Source organism: Thalassophryne amazonica, chromosome 7 (genome assembly GCF_902500255.1).
Source record: "Thalassophryne amazonica chromosome 7, fThaAma1.1, whole genome shotgun sequence".
NCBI lineage: Eukaryota > Metazoa > Chordata > Actinopteri > Batrachoidiformes > Batrachoididae > Thalassophryne > Thalassophryne amazonica.
Genome location: NC_047109.1, coordinates 59906631 through 59933317, shown reverse-complemented (window position 1 = coordinate 59933317; position 26687 = coordinate 59906631). Strand labels below are relative to the sequence as shown.

At 44.1% G+C, this 26687-nt stretch overlaps 1 long non-coding RNA gene across 1 annotated transcript; it reads left to right on the top strand.

The window, feature by feature from the left end:
* Positions 1-11870: 11870 nt before the first annotated feature.
* Positions 11871-26185, top strand: LOC117514014. Its single transcript, XR_004561773.1, has 3 exons — positions 11871-12129; positions 17429-17434; positions 26172-26185. It is a non-coding gene; the product is annotated as an uncharacterized LOC117514014 (long non-coding RNA).
* The last annotated feature ends 502 nt before the right edge of the window (positions 26186-26687 follow it).

Here is a 26687-nt window from a genome sequence, read left to right as displayed (position 1 = left end):
TGCCTGAAGAGAACATGTAAATTTCCACAGTCATTGATGATGTGGGGCTGCATGTCAGGTAAAGGCACTGGGGAGATGGCTGTCATTACATCATCAATAAATGCACAAGTTTACGTTGCTATTTTGGACACTTTTCTTATCCCATCAATTGAAAGGATGTTTGGGGATGATGAAATCATTTTTCAAGATGATAATGCATCTTGCCATAGAGCAAAAACTGTGAAAACATTCCTTGCAAAAAGACACATAAGGTCAATGTCATGGCCTGCAAATAGTCCGGATCTTAATCCAATTGAAAATCTTTGGTGGAAGTTGAAGAAAATGGTCCATGACAAGGCTCCAACCTGCAAAGCTGATCTGGCAACAACAATCAGAGAAAGTTGGAGCCAGATTGATGAAGAGTACTGTTTGTCACTCATTCAGTCCATGCCTCAGAGACTGCAAGCTGTTATAAAAGCCAGAGGTGGTGCAACAAAATACTAGTGATGTGTTGGAGCGTTCTTTTGTTTTTCATGATTCCATAATTTTTTCCTCAGAATTGAGTGATTCCATATTTTTTTTCCTCTGCTTGGTCTAAAAAAGTAACCGTTACTGACTGCCACAGTTTTTTTCCTGATTTCTTATAGTGTTTCTTAAAGCCAGAAAGTTGCCATTTGAAATGACTTTAGTTTTGTGTCATGTCTGTGATCTGCTTTTTTTCTACAAAATTAAATAACTGAATGAACATCCTCCGAGGGCGGTGATTCCATAATTTTTGCCAGGAGTTGTATATTGCACAACAGAGCAGAGGTCCTTGTAAGTGGTAAAATCTCGCAATATCACACAGGGTTCAAACAAGACTGTGGTGCCCTATTACGTTATGTGTAATAAAATGGAATGACACAGGGAAAAAATATCGAACACACTTACTGAAATTTATTTAATACTTTGTAGAAAATACTTTGTTGGTAATGACAGCTTCAGGATGGAGTTAAATTTTTGTCTCATCTGACCAGACTATATTCTCCTAGTATTTCACAGGCTTGTCTAAATGTTGTGCAGAAAACTTTAAATGAGCTTCAACATGCATTTACTTCACCAATGCAGTGGTTTGCATTGGCAGTTGCCATGGCAGTTGAGTGTATTACTAATTGTTTTCTTTGAAACAATTGTACCTGCTAATTCAAGGGCTTTCTGAAGCAGTCCTTGACCCTTGGACACTTCTTGTGAGGAGCACCTGGTCATAACCAGTTTATGGTGAAATGATGTTCTTTCCAGTTCTAGATTATGGCCCCAACAGTGCTCACTGGAACAACAATATGGTTGCGAAGATCTTGAGAGAGCTCTTTGCTTTTACCTGTCATGAAATGTTTCTTGTGTGACACCTTGGTAATGAGACACCTTTTAATAGGCCATCATTTGGAACTGAACCAGCTGATGTTAATTTGCACTGACAAGCGGCAGGACTGCTTTCTAATTGCTGATAGATTATTGCTGGTGTCTTGGCTTCCCATGCCTTTTTGCACCTCCCTGTCTTCACATGTTCAATACTTTTTTTCTTGTGATGCAGAGAAGACACGTGGAAATGGTTTTTACCTGCTGTATCTATTAGCGAAAATTTAAGATGTAGCACCTGGAGTACTATGACATCAGGTGAAATCAATATTCCATTTGTGTGTTTCAACAGAAAAAGAATAATATGCATGGGCTGTCCGAATAAAGGCTGAGTCTTTGGAAGAACACTGCAAACTTTACTGCATGCTAAATAGAAAATAGCCACGTAGTTTCTCACCTGCCTGCTTACGAACAACTGCTGCAGAAAAATGGCCAACCCGCCTCTTTTATACACTTAGAGCGAGTGCCCCCTGCTGGTCTCTTACAGACACCACAGTCCTTCCCTGAAACCTTTTACTGCACTAATTTTTTTATAACACTCTTTTATATCCCCAGTTAACCACATACGTTTAGTCTGTCTGGAGTTTTCATTGTTCGTTTTTGGTCTACCCACAGCTGATGCTGCCGGGATGGCTTCCATGACCTCCAAGGCTTTGTTGGTGTCACTGTAACTTCAGATTTCTTCTTCACCTGAGATTCAGTTGTCTCTTGCAAACCAACATTCACATCAAATCAAAATCAGACTCAGAAACATCATTGTTTACATCACTTCCTGAGTTTACATTCAGTTTGTTTTCCAACAGTTGATTAACATGTCTCTTGATACATTTCCTTCACAGACACCAAATAAGCAACCGGACCGAGTGGAAAAGGTTACTCGGGTAACCTCTCCATTCACCCAATTCTCTCCTCCCCTGTAGTTTCTAACAAGCACAGCTTGTCTTACAGTAAATTCCTGGAGTCTTTTTGGATTCTTTCTGTGTAAGATGATCTTGGAGTGCTTTAGAAAAATGTGGTTTCACTAAAGACAACCTTGTACGAATGTTTTTTCAGAAACAATTCAGCTGGGGTTTTCCCAGTTGTCACATGTGGCATGTTTCTGTAACCAAACAAAAAATTGCAATACAATGTTGCAATGATTGACTACCAAGTGCTTTGCTTTCAGCCAAAGACTGCTTAAAATTTTGTACCAATCGTTCAGCCAGTCTGTTTGAAGCTGGATGATACGATGGTATTTTGATATGCTTCACTGCATTCAATTTTAAGAACATTTCAAATTCACTTGAGATGAATTGCGGCCCATTATCCATTACTACTTCTTTAGGTAACCCATAACCAGCAAAGACGTTTCTCAAAACTGGTGGTTTTGCTCGTGGTGGTAGTTGACGTATGAACAATTTTTGGCCATCTTGCATAAGCATCAATCAATGCCAGAAACATTTGTCACTTTAACTCTGCAAACTATAGGTGTACTCTTTCCTAGGGTCCTGAAGCCCATTTCCAAGTGTGCACCGTTGCTTTTTCAGGAACACTACATGGAAACGTACAGATTTCACATTGACTGACTTCAGTTTCAATATCGTCATCTAATGAAGACCATCATAACAAGCTTCTAGCCAGTGCCTTCATCTTTACCATGCCCCAGTGGCTGTCATGAAGTTCTGCCAGTAACCTGTTTTTCAGAGTATATGAAATGATTACTCAAAACAATCAATTTCCAATGTTAGCTCAAATTTTCATCTCCAATATGGCTGAATGTTTTAATCAGACGTGGTTTGGCCATCCTGACAAAACATACTGTTTTACCTTAGTGTAGGCTCTTTTGCAGTTTCATTGGCAATCTGCTGGGCTTACTATTTTCCATAGTAATTTACCAAAGAAAGGAATGACATTAATTCAGTTACGTTACTTGGGGTCTTCACTTTGGAAATTGCTTCACATTTTTCTTTTAGAGGGTGTATCCCTTCGGCATAAATCATGTGCCCCAAATACGACACACTGTGTTGAAAAAAAAAAAAAATCACACTTGTCAGCGCTTGCTCAAACATTGTCCATTTTTAAACCTCTTAGCACTTCTTCCAGATTTTTCACGTGTTCTTCATGGTCCTTTATTGGAATCAATATGTCATCAAGGTAACATATGACTCTGTCTAACCCTTGCAACACTTGATCCATTAGCTTTTGAAATATGACAGGAACGCTCACCACCCCATAAGGGAGTTTGTTTATTTTGTACAGGCCTTTATGTGTGTTTATAGTTAAGAACTGTTTCAACTCATCATCCAGTTCCACCTGTTGATATGCTTGTGACAGGTAAATTTATTTACAACTTTGCAAATCTGTCACCACCTGTCAGTTTTGTAAGCAAATCCTGTGGTTTTGGAATAGGATAATGATCAACCTTTAACCACGGCTTGACAGATACTTTGCAAAGTATCCCCACAAATCCTAACCGAATTATCCACTTTTTGTATATTAAGAGTGGGTTATGCCCACTCACTGGAACTTACTACGGTTATAACCCCTTCTTTTTCCATTTTACTCAACTGGGCTTCCACAGCATCCTTCAAAGCATATGGCACAGGTCAGGGTTTACAAAACTTTGCGATGGCCCCAGGTTCAATCTGCAGTTTGGCTTTAATGCCTCTGACTATCTTCCACACAGTTGCTCAACACTTTCAGGTGCCTCTCTTTTCACAAAAGACCATTCTAACTGTAATCTGTGAATCAAATCCCTTCCCAAAAGAGCTGGACCATAAACTCCTTTCACAAATACAATGAGTGTTTCCTCTACACTTTACTGATACCTGGAAAAGACTCTTTACCTTCAAAGGTTGGTTATTGTATGTTTTTAGCTCACAGTTAGTTGGTACCAGTTTAAACTTTGAAAACCTGCATTCGTACAACTTTTCAGAGATTATTGACACGGATGCCCCTGTATCAAGCTCCATCTGACCATCCAACTTCTGACCATCTACATCAAGGTACACAAAATGTGGTTTGTTATCACTATCTGTCTTTACCTCAAATCTAGACCACTGTTCTTTATACCTTTCCTGGCCTTACCCTGTAGCTCTGACTTTGACCATGACTTTTGGTGCTCTTGATGCCTACAGATGTAGATTTGGCACCCCCTTGTGTGCAGAATATGAGTCACATATGTCATCACGTGCGTTGTTCTCAACACCGGCTCTTGCTGGGTGTCGCCTCTCCTTCGTGCAGAAATGTCGTCAGATTACTCAGGGTGTAGCAACCCCTCCTTTCGTGGGCTGCCCCACATGGGCTCCTCCTCTGGCGAGCTGTCAATCTGGGCAGGTCATGTCATCTGCTCCATACCTCCTTCACCTCGCTCCTTTCGCGTTAGATGATTGGTGTATACCTGCCTGACTCCTCCCATCTTCCTCACTGAAGTTCCTGCTGTTTCTGCTTGTCATTTATAACATGCCTTTACACTATGGCCATGTTTCAAATGCATTCTGCACTGTGCATTCTTAAAATGACAGTTTTTCGGCATATGTCCACTTCTTTGACATCTGAAACATGGCTGGCTCTATTTTCCTTCTTTAAAAACAGCTTTAGCTTTGCCAGTTCTGTTGGACCAATTTACTTTTACTTTTCACACCAAAAACAATTCTGTCTCTCAATGCCTCAGCACATCTGACATGTTGCTGCCAATTTGTGCAAATTTGCCATAAAGTCACTGATTGATTCATCATTTATATCTTTCAGCAATGTAATTCGTCTTTAGCACATAATGCTTTCTCAGTAAGTCAGTTAATTCTTTCAACTCACATTCAGCTGGCTTTTTTGGCATACACAAGTCCCTCAGTAAACCATGGGTCTTCTTTCCAATCACGGTTAAAAACATTGCCTTTGACTGCATATATTCCATTTTCAAGCCGTTTGCCATAAAGAATTGTTCCAATCTTTCGACGTATTCTTCAAAGGTTTCGTCATCCACTTTGAACTGGAGCTCTGCTGCGCCAAAGATACTTTGTGTCATTCCTGTCGTCTGTCGTACCATCTCTTCTTCCATATTTGCGTGCCTTTTTCCAGACTTTATCCTCTTCCTTGACCCCAAAAATCTTTTATTCTATTGTGTTTCAACAGAAAAAGAAGAATGTGTGTGGGTTGTCCGTATAAAGACTGCGTTTTAGGAAGAACACTGCAAATTTAATTGCACGTTAAATAGAGAACGACCATGTAGTTTCTCGCCTGCCTGTTCACCAACAACTGCCGCAGAAAAATAACCAACCCACCTCTTTTATACAGTTACAGAGAGTACTCCCTGCTGGTCTCTTACAGACACCACACCATTCAAGGGATCCTGTCATCTGGGTTAATCAGTGTTATCAATTGTCGTGGATAGCACAACAAGCCATCAAGTGTAAAATATTTCTGATATCCAGTCTCAGCTCCAGACCAACATCAACAGGGCACCATCGTCTCATTTGAGCCCTTGCATGATATCGTGGGATTTGACCACATCCAGGGATAGCTGGCACAAACACAGCACTCCCCGGGTGGAGTGTGGGAGTTTCAGCACAAACTATTCAGACTGGCTTGGTAAACTTAAAAGCACACCATCACCTAGCGGTCGTGCTAGTTTAAAATAGTTTCCGCTGAAACCCCCATCCTCTGAATGTTTTGCGCTGACACTCCCACACTCACACATGAGTATTAGTCTCTCCTCACAAAACGCATCACTTCTAATGAAAAATGGTGTACTGTTTTGTTTTCGGATGCAATCACTGTAGCAGTCACAAAAAGTGCAGTTTTTTCCAGTTCCCAATAGAGAAGGGAAGACAAGGTAAATGGGAGAGGTTCTGTTGGTAAGTGTTAGCCTACACGGCAAACCAGAGTAGCTGCATTCTGTCGCCTGCACAACCGCCTTGACATGTTTGAGCTCCGGGTCACAAACACATATCAACTTTCCACTGCATCGTCACTTTTTCTGTGCATTTTCACTTTGTTTGCATGTAATTTGCCCAAAAACTCAATGAAAGTGTCATGTTTCTGCTGGGGACTGATGAGGGCTGTCCTTGGATGTAGAAAAATTACATCATATGTGCCATATTTTACCCCTTTAGCACCTGTCCTCAAACTAGACTGCGCTGCCCAATAATGAGCTCTTCTCATCTTCAATTCGGGCAAAGAGTTTGCAACTGAAACCCCAATCAGATGCCATTTGTTACAGATGACTTTACAATAATGTACAACCCCAATTCCAATGAAGTTTGGACGTTGTGTAAAATGTAAATAAAAACACAATACAATAATTTGCAAATCCTCTTCAACCTATATTCAACTGAATATGCCACAAAGACAAGATATTTAATGTTCAAACTGAAAACTTTATTGTTTTGTTGTCATTTTGAAATGGATGCCTGCAATACATTTTAAAAAAGCTGGGACAGGGGCAACAAAAGACTGGGAAAGTTGATGAATGTTCAAAGAACACCTGTTTGGACCATTCCACGGGTGACCAGGTTAATTGGAAACAGGTGAGTGTCATAATTGGGTATAAAAGGAGCATCCCCAAAAGGCTCAGCCATTCACAAGCAAACATGGGGCCGAGGATCACCACTTTGTGAACAACTGCGTGAAAAAATAGTCCAAGAGTTTAAGAATAATGTTTCTCAATGTTCAATTGTAAGGAATTTAGGGATTCCATCATCTACAGTCCATAATATAATCAGAAGATTCAGAGAATCTGGAGAACTTTCTACACATAAGCGGCAAGGCCGAAAACTAACACTGAATGCCCATGACCTTCGATCCCTCAGGTGGCACTGCATTAAAAACCGACATCATTGTGTAAAGGATCTTACCGCATGAGCTCAGGAACACTTCAGAAAACCATTGTTAGTTAACACAGTTCGTCGCTACATCTATAACTGCAAGTTAAAACTCTACCATACAAAGCGAAAGCCATACATCAACAACGTCCAGAAACTCCGCTGCTGCCTTCTCTGGGCCCGAGGTCATTTGAAATGGACAGACGCAAAGTGAAAAAATGTGCTGTGGTTTGAGGAGTCCATATTTCAAATTGTTTTTGGAAATCATGGACGTCATGTCCTCTGGACAAAAGAGGAAAAAGACCATTCAGATTGTTACCAGCGCAAAGTTCAAAAGCCAGCATCTGTGATGGTATGGAGGTGTGTTAGTGCCCATGGCATGGGCAACTTACACATCTGTGATGGCACCATCAATGCTGAAAGATACATCCAGGTTTTGGAGCAACACATGCTGCCATCCAAGCAACATCTTTTTCAGGGACGTCCCTGCTTATTTCAGCAACACAATGCCAAGCCACATTCTGCACGTGATACAACAGCGTGGCTTCGTAGTAAAAGAGCGCGGGTACTAGACTGGCCTGTTTGCAATTTAGACCTGTCGCCCGTTGAAAATGTGTGGCGCATTATGAAGTGCAAAATACGACAAGGGAGACCCTGGACTGTTGAACAAGTGAAGTCATACATCAAGCAAGAATGGGAAAGAATTCCACCTTCAAAGCTTCAACAATTAGTGTCCTCAGTTCCCAAACACTTATTGAGTGTTGTTAGAAGGAAAGGTGATGTAACACAGTGGTAAACATACTACTGTCCCAGCTTTTTTGAAATGTGTTGCAGGCATTCCTTTCAAAATGAGCAAATATTTGCACAAAAACAACAAAGTTTATCAGTATGAACAATAAATATCTTGTCTTTGTGGTGTATGCAATTGAATATTGTTGTGCTGCCTTGGTTTGCTGCTGTATCTGCCTCACTCCCCCTCCCTTCCTGTGTCTGCTGGAGCCACTTGTGGAACTGATTGGATTCACCTGCTCACACTCATTAACCACCTGTACAAATACCTCATCTCTCCACGCTCTCAGATGCCGGAAACTCAGTTTGCCTATAGGTTTCCTGTGTCCTCAGAGCTCCTGGTTCCCTCTGCTTCACTGTGCCACCTGGTCCTGTTCTGTGCAGGTTCCAGACAAATGGTGTTTGGGTGTGACGTTCCTGCCTCCCGTTAGCTCCAGCGGTCTCTCCCGCCTCCAGTGCTTGGCTTCTTGGCTTGTGACACTCTCAACACATATCAATAAATCATTCTGTTTTGTATTTTGGCTTGCTTTCTGCATTTTGAGTCCTAATCACTGTTCTCTCGGGTTCCTAACAGAATATAGGTTGAAGAGGATTTGCATATCACTGTATTCTGCTTTTATTTACATTTTACACAACATCCCAACTTCATTGGAATTGTGGTTCTACCTCTGCAGTTAGCAAACAACTACAAACTCCACCCTGGTCATAATATGGTGCTTCTGAGTCACATCAAACAGTAAAGCTCTGTCATTTTGGCAACAACATAACACCATTTAACATGGTCTAGATCAAGGTGATGCAGACAGAAGATGTTAGTTAATCCTTAAATTTATTAATTCTTCTTTTTACTTACTATCAACAATCAAATATCCTTTATCATTTCATGAACAGCATAACTTCAGCTGGAGCTGGAACCTATCTCAGCAGTCACAGGATACACCCTGGACAGGACAGCAGTCTATCACAGGGCACAATGCAAACGGATTAAAACATTTATCATAATTATATTATCCCAAATTAAGCATTTTGCTGCAATATTAAAATGATTTTGAATACTTTACATCCTACTGTGATATCAAGCTTGAAAACCCTCCCTTTTACACAAGGTCAGGTTTGGTAACACTGTCACAGTGGACAAGCAAGTAAGGTCTTTCAGAAACCCTGGGTCACAGTAGAGGTGAGGGCATTCCTGAGTGCTTGCAACTTAGCTTTCAAGTTCTTCAGTCAAGACCTGTACAGTGTGGACAGAGCAAACCTGAGGAGAGGAGTTAAAGCAGTTAAGATGACCTACAAACAGAAAGTGGAGAACCATCTGGCAGACAACAACCAAAGGCAGACGCAGCAGGGTTTACAGCACCTTACCAACTACAAGTGCAACAAGACGGAGATCATCAGTGTGGATGTTTTGCTGGTAGAGGAACTCAGTCTATTCTACACCCGGTTCGAGACAAAAAGATACCACTCAGCTCCTCCAACCCATCCTGCCCCCAGTGCTAACATACACTCACCATAGAAACATCAGATGAGGAGAGCACTGAAGGCTGTAAACCGAAGCAAAGCAGCAGGACTAGATGGGATACTGGAAAAGGTGCTAAAGGACTGTGTAGGCCAGCTGTAAGGAGTCCTAACAAGGATCATTAATACCTCACTGGAACTAGCTACCATTCCAGCCTGCCTAAAAGTTGCCACCATCATTCCTATCCCCAAGAGGTCAGTCATTACCAGCCTTAATGACTTCAGGCTGGTGGTATTAACCTCTGAAGTCATGAAGTCCTTTGAGCGTGTGGTCCTCCACTATCTCAAGTCCTACCTCCCTCCTAACGTTCATCCACACAAATTTGTTTATCGGGCAAACAGGTCATCAACAACTGATGGCATCACCACTGCCCTGCATACCACCCTGAGCCACCTGGAGGAACCTGGGACCTACATCAGGATGCTTTTTGTGGATTACAGCTCGTGGATTACAGTTTTGTTATTTATACCATCTTGCCAGACCTGTTAATCAAAAAGCTGACTGACCTGGATGTTCCACCCTTTAGGGCCCCTTCACACATAGTATGAATAAGTACAACTCAGGGCAAATCACGGTGAAACAGCTTGTATGAGCAAATCACATGAACATTGAGCCGACGGGCAGGCGTGGACAATTCCAGTACGACGGTTTGTGCACGCAATGGTGTCTTTCAAGCAGGAACACAGTGCGAGCAGCTGCACCACATCATGCCGCTGATGTGGAGAACAATAAATCATAAATCATCATAATCAACATAAATCAGTTCATGTCCTTCCAAACACGGAACGAGTTCTCAAGCTGGGATGTCCAGGAGCAGAGATCTTTACAGCCAGAGCTGTGAGCGAACACACCCCCCCTTGTCCGTTCAGCGCCCAGACCAAAGTGTCACTCTCTGTTATGAGATCATTCATTTTTATTATTTATGTAATTGCGTATGTAGGTATTGTTGTAATTATTTATATAACTGTCCTAGTGGTGGATACTCCAGCTTTCAGTGTGCTGTTATAAGCTGACAGGCCCCTCCCCGTGCTGTGTGCGCTCAGACCTCGCTGTCCGGCCCCCATGTGATCAGATCTGTACATACATATAAGCATTTTATGCAAGTGTGCCCCCACGTGGTGCGAGACACTCAGCCACTTCAGATCAGTAGCTCCAGTGTGGAGAGGGTCTCCTCCTTTAGGTTCCTGGGGGTGCACCTTTCCAGTGACCTAACACTGTCCATCAACATGTCAGCAGTGTTCAAGAAAGCCCAGCAGTGGCTGCACTGACTGCTGAGGAAGTGCCATCTGGAGGCCAGCCTGCTGAGGACTGACTGGTCATACTGCATCATAGTGTGTATGCAAGCTGCACAGCTGGGGACAGGAGAGCGCTGCAGTGATTGATTAAAGCAGACCACAATATCATTGCCTGCTCCTGCTCTCTCTGAGGCTACCCATGGGCCATCACTCTTAAATGCGCAGGTGTGACCCCACGGGTTCCAAATCTAAAGAACAATCCAACCAAGTGCAATATAACCCAACCAAGTGCAATATTTATACCTACTATTGTCATGTCTTTCACTGACATGTTTGTATATATTTTTTATTCCACTGACATGGTTTATATATTTACATATTTCTTATTTTATTTTGTCTGTTCTAGAAGTGTCTTATTCTTGTACTAGAGAGGGGCTGCTTTTTCTTTGTGTTACGTTATATACAATGACAGTAAAAGCTATTCTATTCTATATAATGGCTGAGTGGATCCTTGTCATTTGATTGGTGCTTTGTATGTCACATGACATGGATCAATTCATCCCATTTGTGTTGCATTGCATTTAGAGTGCGGTTTGGTTCCATTTAGAGTGTAAATTTGGTTCCATACGTTTGGTACCATTGCACTCTGCACGCACACACACACATGTCCTCGTGCACGTGTGCACACGCACAGGCGCACATGTGATCGCGCATGCACATGTGCGTGCCCACACATACGCGTGCGCACGCGCACACACAAAACAAATCCACTGTGCTGTCTGGAGGCAGTTAGCAGGGAGAAAGAAAAGCTGGACTCATTTCTGATGTGATTTTTTTTTTTCGCTGCACTGAGGACGTACACTCTGTTTTTGGTAGTACACGCATGCACAAGCGCCGACCAGGTTCTGTGTGTGCGTGCACGCGGGGGACAATGACTCTTCCGAGACATAATTTGACTGAGCTAACTGACGTTGCTAATATACGCACAAAACAAATCCACTGCGCTGTCTGGAGGCTGTTAGCAGGAAAAGAGAAGAAAAGCTGGACTCATTTCTGATGTGATTTTTTTTTTTTTTCCCCGCAGCACTGAGGACATACACAGTGTGCACATGCACTGTCCCCAGTTGCATGTGCATGTGCGGGGGACAACGACACAATAGGGTTGCCACCTGTGTCTGACAAAAATCCTGGACATTTTGAACATCGGATCGACCTTTTTGTTTGTAAGCAACGGTGCCCTTCGTACATCTATCTCAAGACAAAAATCGCCCTTCTACGCTGAAATTGTATTGCTCTAATTAGTAAAAATGACACTTTTGCTAGTTATTTGTTTAGTTAATTGCTTTACATAATAGCAGGTCTTTATTATTTTGGTTTATTTCCAACAGTTTTTAGTTGTGGATACCTGGGGGCAGTAGTGGGCACAGGTACGTAAAAGGAGAATAAATAATTAAGTTTTGTTTGTTTGCTTATGTGGAATAAAAACAAATAATGTAATTTTTCACCGTCTGTAAGAATACCTGAATGTAGCAATGTAAGGTGTAGTGTCAAACAGCTTACCTGACTGCTTACAGTGTGGTGTGTGCTTTGCTTGTGCTTGCCTGTGCCTCTGCTGCTTGCTGCTCTTGGCTAAACAAACACATAGGAGGACATGTAACTGATATAACTGGGCACATACAGTACATACAGGAGTAGGCAGATAAGACAATTTGGATTTCATTTAATTCACCAAAACCTTATCTAATCTTACATTTGTATTTGGTATTTTTCTTTGCTGCTGTTATGAGTCCTGGCTGATTTTCAATGAATGTCTTGAACTCAGTACAGGACAACTGAAAGTTTAGCCTGACTTGAAGCTCAGCCTTCACCATTGCAACAGAGAGTCTCTTTTATCAGTCCAAGCATCCTCCATGTGACTGAACACACGTTCTGCATAGGCATTGCTCACTGGTATTGAAAAAATGAAAGCAATCAGTTTTAACAGCTCTGGGGTGTCTTTTGCTTTAGTGAAAAAATGGGCCCATTTTCTGTCTGGGGTTAGGTCTGTTGGGAGGGTGTGAAACACTTCATTTAGGATGCTCACATCACTGTACAGACGGTCTTCGTCCAGATCCAGGGCTAGCTTCTCCATCAAAAGTTCAAATTCAGAGCAATGGGGTGCTTCTTTTAGGCTGAGACAGCCAATGTTTGCAAGCATCTCATCATTGAAGTCAAATCTATCCTCAAGGTACAGCACTGCTCTCTCAAAAAATCAGTCTACCAGGCTTCTGAATTGTTCCTGCTGATTGGGTAAAAGGTTCCTCAGTGACTGCTTCGCTTTGCTCCCATAGAATTTGTCTGTGTGCCTAGAGAAGCTGACTCAGCAAGCGGTTCATCACTGTGTAAACATTAACAAGAGTAGCACTGTCACTCTCAAGCACTCTAATAGAGGCATCAAACTCTTGCATCACATTGTGCATGAATGCCAGGACACATTCACCCAAAGTACAATCCACATCTTCTGTGTCAGCTGCACCACACACAAATGTCCAGATAATATTTGGGCAGTCCTCCTTTCCTTGTGACACAAAGTAAGACTTCAAAGCTGGCCAACACTCAAGAATTCTCTGGATTGCTGGTAACAAAGACAGCCACCGTGTGGGAACATGCCTGAGAATCTCCTTGTATGCTGTATTTGTAAATTCACAGAACTCCTTGAGCACTTCCACTTTTTTAGCAGAGCAACTGAATTCACTGTAGACCTTCAGCACAAAAGCCTCCACGTCACACCCAGCTGCACTGAAGACACGATTTGCTGTTTTCACAGTGTTGTGTATCATGTGGCACTTGCAATTGCCCTTCATAATCCATGGGTTTGCCCCTTTCAGTTTTTGGTACACTGAATTGTGCCTGCCGTAGTTAACAGATGCATTATCTGCACCATAGGCACTGATTTGGTTTAATGACAGCCCGTTATTCTCAGTAATGGACGCAATTTGCTTGAATATTGCGTCACTAGACACATCAGAATCCCCATAGAAATCCAGCAATCCGTATTTCACTCCCTCTGATGGACTAAAATACTGAACGGTGTAAGGAAACACCTTCGTGTAACCACAATTTGATGCATCAGAACAGACGCTGAAATACTGGGCTTTGTCAAGCTCTGCTGACAAACGTTGACTAAATGGTGCCAACATGTTTTCAACTAAAGCCTCGGTTTTTGTTCGACCACAGGACATCTTTGTTGCAATCTCACTGTCACTAAATATTTTTGCATTCAACTTGTTTCCACAGTCAGTGGAGAGATAACTGTGACCATGACGTACACTGTGATAAGTGCTTGTTAGTTCAGCCACTGTAACTTTGTCCTGTGAGGATTTTGTGACCATAAAGGACGAAATTGCCTTGGTTTGACGTGAGCTCTGGATTCGATTTAGATGTTTTTTTAGATTTGGCGTGGTCATCTAATGCGGTTTTACCTTCATGTTTCAGGAGAATTTTCGCTGGGCACAGGGAGCAGCTAGCATAAAATGGATCGCCTGGACATGGTTTTAGCCACATAGCATACTTCTCCTGTTTTAACCACTCATTGTTAAAGCATGTCCACCTTTTACATTTTTTCTTTACTGGTCTGTCACTGCCATCGCCTCCTGTAGCACCCTCGTCATCGGTCTCTCCACCCATTTTCACGTTAAAACTTCACTGATTTTAGTCACCAGATCCTTTCCTTTCGTTGTCTCTCCTTGTCGCACGCACTCTCCGTCTCCACCTCACCATTCCGAATGAGCCGCCAGCCGCACCACACAGTATGCTACGTCATTTTTCTACAGCCAATAAGGCTGTGCACAAGTTTATGAACGTAGGCACACTACAATTAATCTGATGTACAGTGGTCCCTCGTTTATCGCGGGAGTTACGTTCTAAATACCCCGCGATAAGCAAAATCAGCGCTATTTTTTACAATTATTATAGATGTTTTAAGGCTGTAAAACCCCTCACTACACACTTTACACTTTTCTCAAACAAGCATTAACATTTTCTCACTTTTCTCTCCTTTGTAAACACTCACTTTTTTCTTCTGTGAGAGAAGATTATAAACAGACATACGCAGAACACAATGCGCGTGCTCTCCCTTTGCTTACTGCCTCCGGGGGTACGGATGCGGGACCCGCAAAGAATCCGAGTCCTCTCTCGGTGGCCATGGAGCTCTGTGGCTGCCGCTGCCGTCAACATCCGCATCAAAACAGTGAGCGTACTCTCTGGACCTGTTGCCAGATTTGGCGCACTTCCGCACAGCAGAGGATTTGGTTTGAGTGGCCCGCTGCTGCATTTACCGAGCTCGCAGAAAGTGCATCGGAGGCAGTGAGAGCAATCGCGGTGATGCAGACTGGTGCCACAAATCCGGGACATTCAGTGTCCCGGATTTTTTTTTTTTTTTTTTCCGGGACAGATCATGAAAATCCGGGACAATCAGAAAAAACCGGGACAGGTGGCAACATTCCGACACAATGATTTGATTGAGCTAACTGATGCTGCTACACACACACACAAAATCCACTCCGCTGTAAGCCGGCTTCACCTCATTGAATGGTATGTTCCTGCTTTCAACTCATGAAATATTCGTAATTCGTAAAATATTCATTATTTGTGTTCTATTCTCCATCCATCCATCCATCCATTTTCTTCCGCTTCATCCAAGGTCGGGTCGTGGGGGCAGCAGCTCAAGCAAAGCCGCCCAGACCTCCTGATCCACACACACACCTCCCCCAGTTCCTCTGGGGGAACCCCGAGGTGTTCCCAAGCCAGCTGTGAAACGTAGTCCTTCCAGCGTGTCCTGGGTCTTCCCCGAGGCCTCCACCCGATGGGATGTGCCCGGAACACCTCTCCGGAGAGGCGTCCAGGGGGCATCCTAAAAAGATGCCCGAGCCACCTCAGCTGGCTCCTTTCGGCATATAGGAGCAGTGGCTCGACTCCGAGCTCCTTCCGAGTGACCGAGCTCCTCACCCTATCTCTAAGGGAGCGCCCTGCCACCCTGTGGAGGAAACTCATCTTGGCCGCTTGTACTCGCGATCTTGTTCTTTCGGTCATGAGCCAAATCTCATGACCATAGGAGAGGGTCAGAACGTAGATCGATGGGTAAATCGAGAGCTTTGTCCCCCTACTCAGCTCTCTCTTCACCACGACGACCCGATACAGTGACCGGATCACTGCAGATGCTGCACCGATCCGTCTGTCGATCTCACACTCCATCCATCCCTCTCTTGTGAACAAGACCCCAAGATACTTAAACTCTTCCACTTGAGGCAAGGACACTCCACCGAGCTGAAGAGGGCAAAGCACCTTTTTCCAGTCGAGAAAGATGGCCTTGGATTTGGAGGTGCTGATTTTCATCCTGGATGCTTCACACTCAGCTGCAAACCGCTCCAGTGCATGCTGAAGGTCCTGATTTGATGAAGCCAACAGAACCACATCGTCCACAAACAGCAGAGACGAGATTCTGTGGTTCCCAAACCAGACCCCCTCTACACCCTGACTGTGCCTAGAAATTCTGTCAATGAAGGTAATGAACAGAACTGGTGACAAAGGGCAGCCTTGGCAGAGGCCAAAGTGCACTGGAAACAGGCTTGACTTACTACCAGCAATGCGAACCAAGCTCCTGCTGCGGTCGTGCAGGGACCGGATAGCCCTTAACAAAGGACCCCGTACTCCGTACTCCCGGAGCACCCCCCACAGGGCTCCTCGAAGGACACGGTCGAAAGCCTTCTCCAGATCCACAAAACACATGTGGACTGGTTGGGTGAACTCCCATGAACCCTCGAGCACCTGATGTAGGGTGTAGAGCTGGTCCAGTGTGCCGTGACCAAGACGAAAACCACACTGCTCCTCCTGAATCTGAGGTTCGACTATCGGTCGAATTCTCCTCTCCAGTACTCTGGAATAGACGTTACCGGGGAGGCTGAGGAGTGTGATCCCCCTGTAGATGGAACACACCCTCTGGTCCCCCTTCTTAAACAGAGGGACCAACACCCGGGTTTTGCCAATCCAGAAGCACTGTCTCCAACCACCACATGATGTTGCAGAGACGTGTCAACCAAGACAGTCCCACAACATCCAGAGACTTAAGGTACTCCAGATGGATTTCATCCACCCCAGGAACCTTGCCACCGAGGAGCTTTATGACCACCTCGGTGACTTCGGCTTGGGTGATGGATGAGTCCACCTTTTGGAAGACATGACAATGGGATTGAGGAGATCCTCGAAGTATTACTTCCATCGTCTGACAACATCCCCAGTCAGGGTCAACAGCTCCCACCTGCACTGTACATAGTGTTGGTGGAGAGCTGCTTCTGCCTCCGGAGGCGTCGGACGGTTTGCCAAAATTTCTTTGAGGCCGACTGATAGTCCTCCTCCATGGCCTCCCCGAACTCCTCCCAGACCCGAGTTTTTGCCTCTGCGATCACACAGGCTGCAGCACGCTTGGCCTGCCGGTACCTGTCAGCTGCCTCCGGAGTCACACCTCCCAACAAAGACAAGTAGGACTCCTTCTTCAGCTTGACGGCATTCCTTACTTCCGGTGTCCACCACCGGGTTCGGGGATTGCTGCCGCGACAGGCACCAGAGACCCTGCGAACACAGCTGCAAGCGGCCGCATCGACAATGGACATGGAGAACACGGCCCACTCGGACTCCATGTCTCCAACCTCCCCTGGGATCTGGGAGAAGCTCTCCCAGAGCTGGGAGTTGAAGACTTTGCTGACAGAGGGGTCCGCCAGTCATTCCCAACAGATACGTTTGGGCCTGCCAGGTCTGATCAGCTTCCCCCCCTCCCAGTGGATCCAACTCACCACCAGGTGGTGATCGGTCGACAGCTCAGCCCCTCTCTTCACGTGAGTGTCCGAGACATGTGGCCGAAGGTCAGATGATACGACTACAAAGTCAATCATTGACCTCCGGCTCAGGGTGTCCTGGTGCCACGTGCACTTATGAACACCCTTGTGCTTGAACATGGTGTTCATGATGACAAACTGTGAGTAGCACAGAAGTCCAACAACTGAACACCACTAGGTCTTAGATCGGGGAGGCCGTGCTTCCCGATCACCCCCCTGCAGGGCTCACTGTCACTGCCCACATGGGCGTTGAAGTCCCCCAGGAGAACAATTGAGTGCCCAGTTGGAGCACTATCCCAGTTGTACCCCTCCCAGGGACTCCAAGAAGGTCGAGTACTCTGCACTGCTGCTCGGCCCGTAGGCCGAGACAACAGTGAGAGATCTGTCCCCAACTTGAAGGTGTAGGGACACGACCTTCTCATTCACCAGGGTGAACTCCAACACATGGCGACTGAGCTGGGGTACAATGAGCAATGTTATCCCCGCCAACCGCCTCTCCCCGTGGGCAACACCAGAAAAGTGGAGCATCCAGCCCCTCTCCAGGAGTTGGGTACCAGAGCCCAAGCTGTGCATGGAGGTGAGCACGACTATCTCTACGCGGTACCTCTCAACCTCCTTCACAAGCTCAGGCTCCTTCCCCCCAGTGAGGTGACATTCCACGTCCCGACAGCCAGAGGCTGTGAGCGCGGACCGGGCTGCAGGGTCACCCACCCTTGACCGCCACCCAGTCCTCTCTGCACCCAGCCCCCATGGCCCCCTCTGCAGGTGGTGAACCCACAGGAGGGCGGGCCCGCGTTGCTCTTTCGGGCTGGGCACAGCTGGGCCCCGTGGGCTAAGGCCCGACCACCAGGCACTCGCACACGAGCCCCAACCCCAGGTCTGGCGCCAGGGTGGGGCCCCGGCTCATGCCGTACAGGGCAACATCTCGGTCCTTGATATTATACTGGTCATGGAGCTTCTGAATTGCCCTTTGTCTGATCTGCCCCCTAGGACCTGTTTGCCATGGAAGACCCTACCAGGGGCACGAAGCCCCCGACAACATAGCTCCTCTGTGTCAGAACGGGCGGGGGCCCGTCTACCATGGTGGCTGGACCCACATTGCAAACTCCTGGACTAGGCTTTGGTGTAGGAGAAAACATGGTCTTTATTCCAGGCTCTGGTTTGGTACACTTGAGACACTTGAGTACAATCAGGATCAGGCAAAAACGCAGTCATGGTTGAGCAGGGCTCAGAGGCACGAGCAAACACAGACGTCCGGGACAAGGCAAAAGGCGTGGTTAAGGAAAACAGAGCAGAGGTACGATACACGGCGAAGCAAAAATCAGAACTGACAAAGGCGCTGGAGGGTGATTCTTTAACTACGGCCACTACTGGCCTTGTAAATGTAATTTCCACCACACCATTGCCTTACAATGTAAAGCGCCTTGGGGCAACTGTTTGTTGTGATTTGGCGCTATATACATGTGCTCTGATGTCACTGTTTATCTCCATAGAAACTACCCAAACAGTCTTTCATACAAACTGTTTAAAGGGACATTACAGTGTTGTGGTGGAAATTACGGCAATAGTGTGGGACAACTACATTTTGTTTAAAAAATCACAACAGTTGTATGACATTGAATACCCCAATTATGTTTTGATTATTTTACTGATATTTATTCAGAGATATTTTAAAACATTAGAAAAAACGTTTTTTTTTTACCATTCATTTTTATCATTGAAGATCAAAAGTCTTGGTGTGGGACAAGCACAAAACGGCAATATTTGCATATAATGATGCTGAAAAAAGGTGAAAAAGTCATCATAGACTACTAGAACAAATTTCTTAAAACACTTTCATTGTAAAGATAACTATAAAAGTGTGAAATTTTTTTTCTGTTTTTTTTATACAATATGATCAAAGGACATAATAAGTGCCCGTAGTCTAAGAATCACCCTGGAATGTGTACGAGACAACAAACTGGCAGTGAGCTGTGAGACTGTGATGGTTTAAATAAGGCGCAAACAAATTAGGGTGATGTGAAGCAGGTGCATGGAAGTCTCTGGAAGGGGGCGTAACCAGGGGAGCCAAAGGTTGTACAGAGTACAAGATAGTGAAGGAAGGAAAGCACAGAGGAGTGAAGTAACAGACAAAGACACGTGAGCTGGAGCAAGAGTGGGAGTGAACGCAAACACAAAGCAGACATAAACAAGGTGGGAAACAAAGACATGAGGCAGGTGCAGTGGTGTGAACATAATAAGCTGGGTGTGAGGAATAAACTAACACCGAATGTGAAACTACAAAAACAAGAACTGAAATCAAACAGCATGTGAACAAAAGCAACTAGAACTGACCAGGGAATCAATACAAAAGCAAAATTAAACAGGAACAGACTAATAAACAGAAAACAAAACCTGATATAAAAGTACAACAGCCAACATATACAGAAGAAAGCTAAATGATAAACAATGAAAACACAAACCGGCTGAACAGAACTGGACAATGGATGAAGTATGAAAAGTAACAAAGTGATAAGAAAAACATAACAGAATAACTCATGATGAAAATAATTACTGATAAATCAAAGCTGAAGTAGATGGAAAACCACAAAAAGGGGAAAAACAAGGGCTCAGCGCCCTGACCCGGCCAAATCCCTGACACTCGGATCATCCGGGTACACAAACTCCCCACCACGATAAGGTGGCAGTTCGAGGGGGAGGTCAATCTATTCTATTCTATTCTAGTCTAGTCTAGTCTATATGTTGGTGGTACAGTCTTCAGCATACAATACTTTATTGCACTGTGCAAAGGTAGCTGTAGCCTCTTGGCCTGGTCCAGACTGGTCCATGAGGCACCTGTGTGTTTGACTATGCTCTAGAAAATGGCACATGACTGACATTACATAGATTAGACATTCCTTCACAATGTGTGTATTATAGTACACGTTTGTGTGTTTGCTTCAGTTGTTGCTTATTTGACAGAAAGTCTTTTGAGTGGAAATGTAACGAGAAAAATGTAAAAAAAAATGTAAACAAAAAAATGTATTGAGAGAACCGATACTGAAGACATCCAACCTTCTGCTGTGGAAACAAATGCACTAACCGCTTGGCCCCGCTACTGACCAATTTACAAAAAAAAAAAAGAAAAGAAACCACAAAGTACTCTGAGTGTGTGGTGAAAAGCTGCAAATAGTTGAATTTCTTCATCTTCTGGGTTCATTTTCAGAATTATTTTGAAATACAGCACCTCATACATTCCTGATACTGAAGTACAATTCTTGTGCGTGATTATGACAAAAGAGCACCTGTTTGTTAGCAGTTACATGGATGGCCTGTTTCAGAGATATCTAAACCTGTACCCATTTGAAGCAAAAGCCAGCTCAGGCTAACACCTCTATACGAGGTCTATTAGAAAAGTATCCTACCTTTTTATTTAAAAAAAAAAAAACTATATGGATTTGATTCATATGTTTTTACGTCAACCAAGCTTGAACCTTTGCGCGCATGCGTGAGTTTTTTCACGCCTGTCGGTGACGTCATTCGCCTGTGAGCGCTGTGCTTCATCAAAATTTTTTCCAAAACTGTGAGGCACATCCGAGTGGACACCATTCGACAAATTAAGCTGGTTTTCGGTGAAAATTTTAACGGCTGAAGAGAGATTTTGGATTGTTTCTATCGCTGTAAGGACTTCTCACGGAGCGGGACGTCGCGCAGCGCTCCGAGGCGACGTCGTCATCCTGTTTCAAGCTGAAAACCTCCAAATTTAAGCCTCTGTTGACCCAGGACGTCGTGAGAGAACAGAGAACTTTCAGAAGAGGTCGGAATCAGCAGTTTATCTGGACATTCCACTGTTAAAGGAGATTTTGTTAATGAAAGACGTGCGGACGGATTGGTGCATCGGCTCGCAGCCGGCGCAGCTGTCACTCACCCACTCTCCCACACAATCAAATCTCCTCTCGTCCTCACATTCCCAGCACTAAACTGACCTCTCATCTGTGTGTCTTACATTATGGAGTGCACGCGTGTATGTGCATAGAACAGGTGATCCGAGTGTGTTCACAATGGCTGAACGAGCTGCGTGTGCCTGTATGTGTAGAACAGGTGATCAAAGCAGTGTGTGAGTGTGTGGCCGAAATGTTCACTCAGCTGTGTGTATATGTGTTCATAAATGGACCAGCCACTCCGCGTCGAGAGAGCACACAAACAGATTGACAGCTGTCAGTAATCGCCTGCTGTTAGTCCAGTGAATAATCCTTTTAGGTGTTTGATCAGTATACACTTGCATTGCTAGATTTTATTCGTCCGGCTGGACCTCTAACTGCTGTTGACTGTGCTGGCCGTGCACCAACTTCCCATGTGCACAACTTTCAGATGCAGCCAGTGGACTTTTTCTTTTCTGTTTTTTTTTCCTCTCTTTTTTGTGGCCATTTCACTTGATACGCATCTTAACACAACTGCATTTGGATTATCGTGTGGGACGGCACTTCACATGGGCTTTATTCATACCAGAGGTGGATTATGCTTTTGTTAGCTGATCGACGTTGCTAGCACACAGCACAGCCGGGTGAAAGGGACTTGACCAGCTGTCTGCGCTGTGGAACGTGAGGTGCCGGAAGTGAGTTACATGTTTATTTATGTCGTCATGGGCAAACATTTCCACATCATACCTGCTACAGACGTAGGAGGTGTACATGTAATAATATGTGCGTTACAGCAGTGACATCCCATTCAGCTGCGTTGCTGGGCGCTGCGCCATGCCTCTGATGCATGCACAGTGCCACATACATGTTATTGCATAACAACATTTCCTTCGCCCTCCCTGGTTGGGGTCCAGTGGAGGTGGACAAACGTGGCACAGCATGTCGGCAGGCTTTGTGACCGATCAATCTCAGAGCTCAATAAACCATGATCAGATTGCAAATGCTGTTTTGATCCCGTCAGAAAATGTAAATTGCGGTCAGGTTGTCGTCAGATTATACATGGATCGCTGTCAGATAGGTGTCCCATCTCGACGGCGCCCGGAGAGTTTTGAACATGTGCATCACACTCTGGGCCACCGGCCAATTTTGACCAACTGTCAAGACTTCCGCAGATGGCTGTCAGAACGTTTTGGAACTGAAATCCAACACTTTTTGAATGTGTGCCAATTCATAACTCTGCGTGATTTCGGCTATGTGTTTGATGGGGGTATGAGGGATTATGCGATTTTGCCATCAGACAAAATATTTAAATACGTAACTATCCATTTGCTTTATCCATGTGACAACACTTTTAGGATCATTTGAAGAGAGGTAAGAAGTGAATGGTACTGTAACCCACAGTGAGAAGGTCCCAGGTTAGCTTCTGACCTGGACCTTTCTGAATGGAGCTTGGATGTTCTCCTTCTGTTAGTGTGTATTCCCTTTGGATGCTCTGGCTTCCACTCAATACTGGACATGCAGGTTAGGTGAATTGGAAACTTTAAATTGACTGAAGGTTTGAGTGAGAATGTGAATGAATTTGTCTGTATATGTATGTTGGTGCTGTGATAGACTGCCAGCATGTCCAGGGTGTATGCTGCCTCTTGTTCAGTGAACACTAAGAGAGGCTCCCGAACCTCCACCCCTAGTTACCCTTAATTGGAATAAACAGGTTAGAAAAATGGTTGGATTGATATGTTAATTGGCACATCATGCCAAATTTGTCTGATTAATCATCCCAACTAAAAAGTCATAACTGTCTGTGTTTGCAAAGAGTTTTTTAAAAATTATTATTATACAACATTTTTAGTGTAGTGTAGGTTATAAATTGCTGCCATGGTAACTAGGGTACTGCTGCTGAAAAAAGCTGACAAATGTATAACATAATATAACAATTAAGGACAAATAATGGCTTATCTGAGATCTCATGAGTAGTGTCGTTAAGAGTTAGCATTGATGGTTTTTACTGTGTTTTTTTACTTGCAAGATAAAAGAAAGGCTCATTGGTTACTTTTGAGTGGACACTGCTTTTGTGAAATCCATCATAACATGGCCTGTTGGCAACTGTCAGTGGTGTGTTGACAGCATAAATTTATTATGGCCCCTTCACACATAACACAACTGAGGCTGAATGGGGCACGAAGGAGGATTTGAATGCCACTAGTGAAAAATCTGAGCCGCCTCAAACGCCTCATACAGCAGTTGCCGCATCCATTCGGGCACAGCACATGCACTCTACATTCGTGTGTTGCTCGCGCTGGAAGCCCATTTGAACGGCGGGCAAGAAGAGGTCTCACTGCCATCTGATTATGCTTGCAACATTCGCACGGCATGTTGAATGCAGGTTGGACCTATTGTGCCACGGCGAGGGGCTGCACAAAATCATCGGCCACGTTGAACCCTGGCGGAATGGCACAATCAAGGCAGCCTTCACACCAGTGGCTGAATGATGGTGAATGGCGTGCGGGTGCCCATTCGATCCACTCTCAGCCGGAGTCGGTCAGAGTCTAGGTGCCACCCATGAACATCCAACACCACTCGTGGGGCACTTAGATAATGTGGGGCCATTTGTGCAGACAGCTCGAAAGTGGTTGCCTGCACTCTACTTTCCTGCTGGCTGCGTGAATGGCCCCGCCTTTTCTAAGTGCCCAGCGAGTGTGCAGTGACTCCCGAGTAGGATTGGGTATCAAGAGCCGGTTCTTTTTGAGTATTGTTAAGAAATGATTTAATCCACTGATATCAATAGCCTTTTTGCTTAACGAGTCTCTTATCGGTCCTGTTTTTGAGGGTGTTTGTAGGGAAAATGATCATTCCTCTATGTTGATTACACACCCTGCAGCATTTCCTAACCGTTTCTGCAGAGCGACACCACTTTGAAGCGTGAACCAATGAAGCAATGCTTTGATCTACTAGCTCGTTGCTTCTTTGATTCGCTGCTCTTCAGAAACAGCAAGTCGGCTTCTTAACCCCTCTAAAAGCCATTAAAATGTCGTGAGTCACTTTTTTGTGGATTAAAGTCACTAACTGGGACTCATGTCTTGTTGCAGTCATGAAACGAGAATTGTCCTCTGTTCAGTTGGCACAGCTCCAAACGCTGCGCCACTCTCTGCTGAGGCAGAGTCTGGTCGGAATTAATACACACAAGAAACTACATTCGACTAAAACTTTTTTTCCTCCTAAAATGAGATGTCCTGCATTCTTTATAAATTACATCCTGACATGCAGCACAGTCGGCTGTAAGAGTGCAGCTCAGATGTATGGAGACATTCATGCCAATAATGCCTGAAAGGAAATGGATGCCAATAATGCCTGAAAGGAAATGGTTTTGACAGTAACTACAGATTTTGTTTATTTCTATTTATGTCCAGAGATCAAGGAAGCTTATTATGTCTAAAGTTTAAGGATTCAGTGACCAATTTCATATTTATTTACTTTAAGACTCAATAAAATGTTGTTCAATTTCAATTTAATTGGCTTATAAAGCACCAAGTCACAACAAAAGCCGTCTCAAGGCACCTCACATAGAACATTCATTCATTCATTCATTCATTCATTCATTCATTCATTCATCTTCTACCGCTTAGTCCAATTAAGGGTCGCGGGGGGCTGGAGCCTATCCCAGCAGCCATAGATCGCGAGACGGGGTACACCCAGGACAGGATGCCAGTCTGTCGCAGTGCCACGAAAAGACAAACAAACACAGACACACCCACACACACCTACAGACAATTTTAAAGATACCAAACCACCTAACCTGCATGTCTTTGGATGTGGGAGGAAACCGGAGTACCCGGAGGAAACCCACACAAACATGGGGAGAACATGCAAACTCCACACAGAAAGGGCACAGGAATTGAACCCACGACCTCCTCACTGTGAGGCAACAGTGCTAACCACTAAGCAACCGTGCTGCCCTCACATAGAACAGTTCTACATAAAAAATTTAAATAAATAAATAAAAATTTTAAAATTTAAATACATAATTAAAACAGAAGTAAAGACTAAAACAGATAAAAAATAAAACTATTCATAAGAAAAAGAATAAAAATAGGGTTTAAGTCTTGAATTAATAATGTCCACTGACTCTGGCTGCCTCATGGTCGCAGGAAGATCGTTTCATAGAGTGGGTGCACGATAAGAAAAAGCTCTTTGACCCACTGACATAGAAAACCTGTAAAGCCTAGTTTTAGTACACAAAAAATTCACAAGAGGTATCGATAAGGGAATCAACAAGGAATCGATAATGGTATCAATATCAATAAAATCTTATCGAGCAACACAAATGACATGTGAGTGTACCCCCCGAGCAACACGAATGGTGTGTGATTGTGTTCCCCCCTCAGCAACACAAATGGCATGTGAGTGTGTCGTTCTTCCCCCCCTCCACACACACACCATGATCCAACATTTTCAATGTGCGGCTGAGGTGGGGAGGACTCAAATGTTGGGTGCAGTGTGATTGCTGTCCAGTGCAGTGCACACATCTGGACGGCTGTCATGTCCATGCTGGAACAGCTGACCGCTGTGTCATCGCAACTCATAGCTGGAGAACACATATCATGCCATAAAGAACATCACTTCTCAACATGCCAGGGTGATTCTTAGACTACGGGCACTTATTATGTCCTTTGATCATATTGTATGAAAAACAGAAAAAGGGGAAATTTCACACTTTTATAGTTATCTTTACAATGAAAGTGTGTTAAGAAATTTGTTCTAGTAGTCTATGATGACTTTTTCACCTTTTTTCAGCATCATTATATGCAAATATTGCCGTTTTGTGCTTGTCCCACACCCAGACTTTTGATCTTCAATGATAAAAATGAATGGTAAAGAAACGTTTTTTCTAATGTTTTAAAATATCTCTGAATAAAATATCAGTAAAATAATCAAAACATAATTGGGGTATTCAATGTCATACAACTGTTGTGATTTTTTAAAACAAAATGTAGTTGTTCCACACTATTGCCATAATTTCCACCACAACACTGTAATGTCCCTAAACAGTTTATATGAAAGATTGTTTGGGTAGTTTCTATGGAGATAAACAGTGACATCAGAGCACATGTATATATAGCGCCAAATCACAACAAACAATTGCCCCAAGGCGCTTTATATTGTAAGGCAATGGTGTGGTGGAAATTACATTTACAAGGCCAATAGTGCCC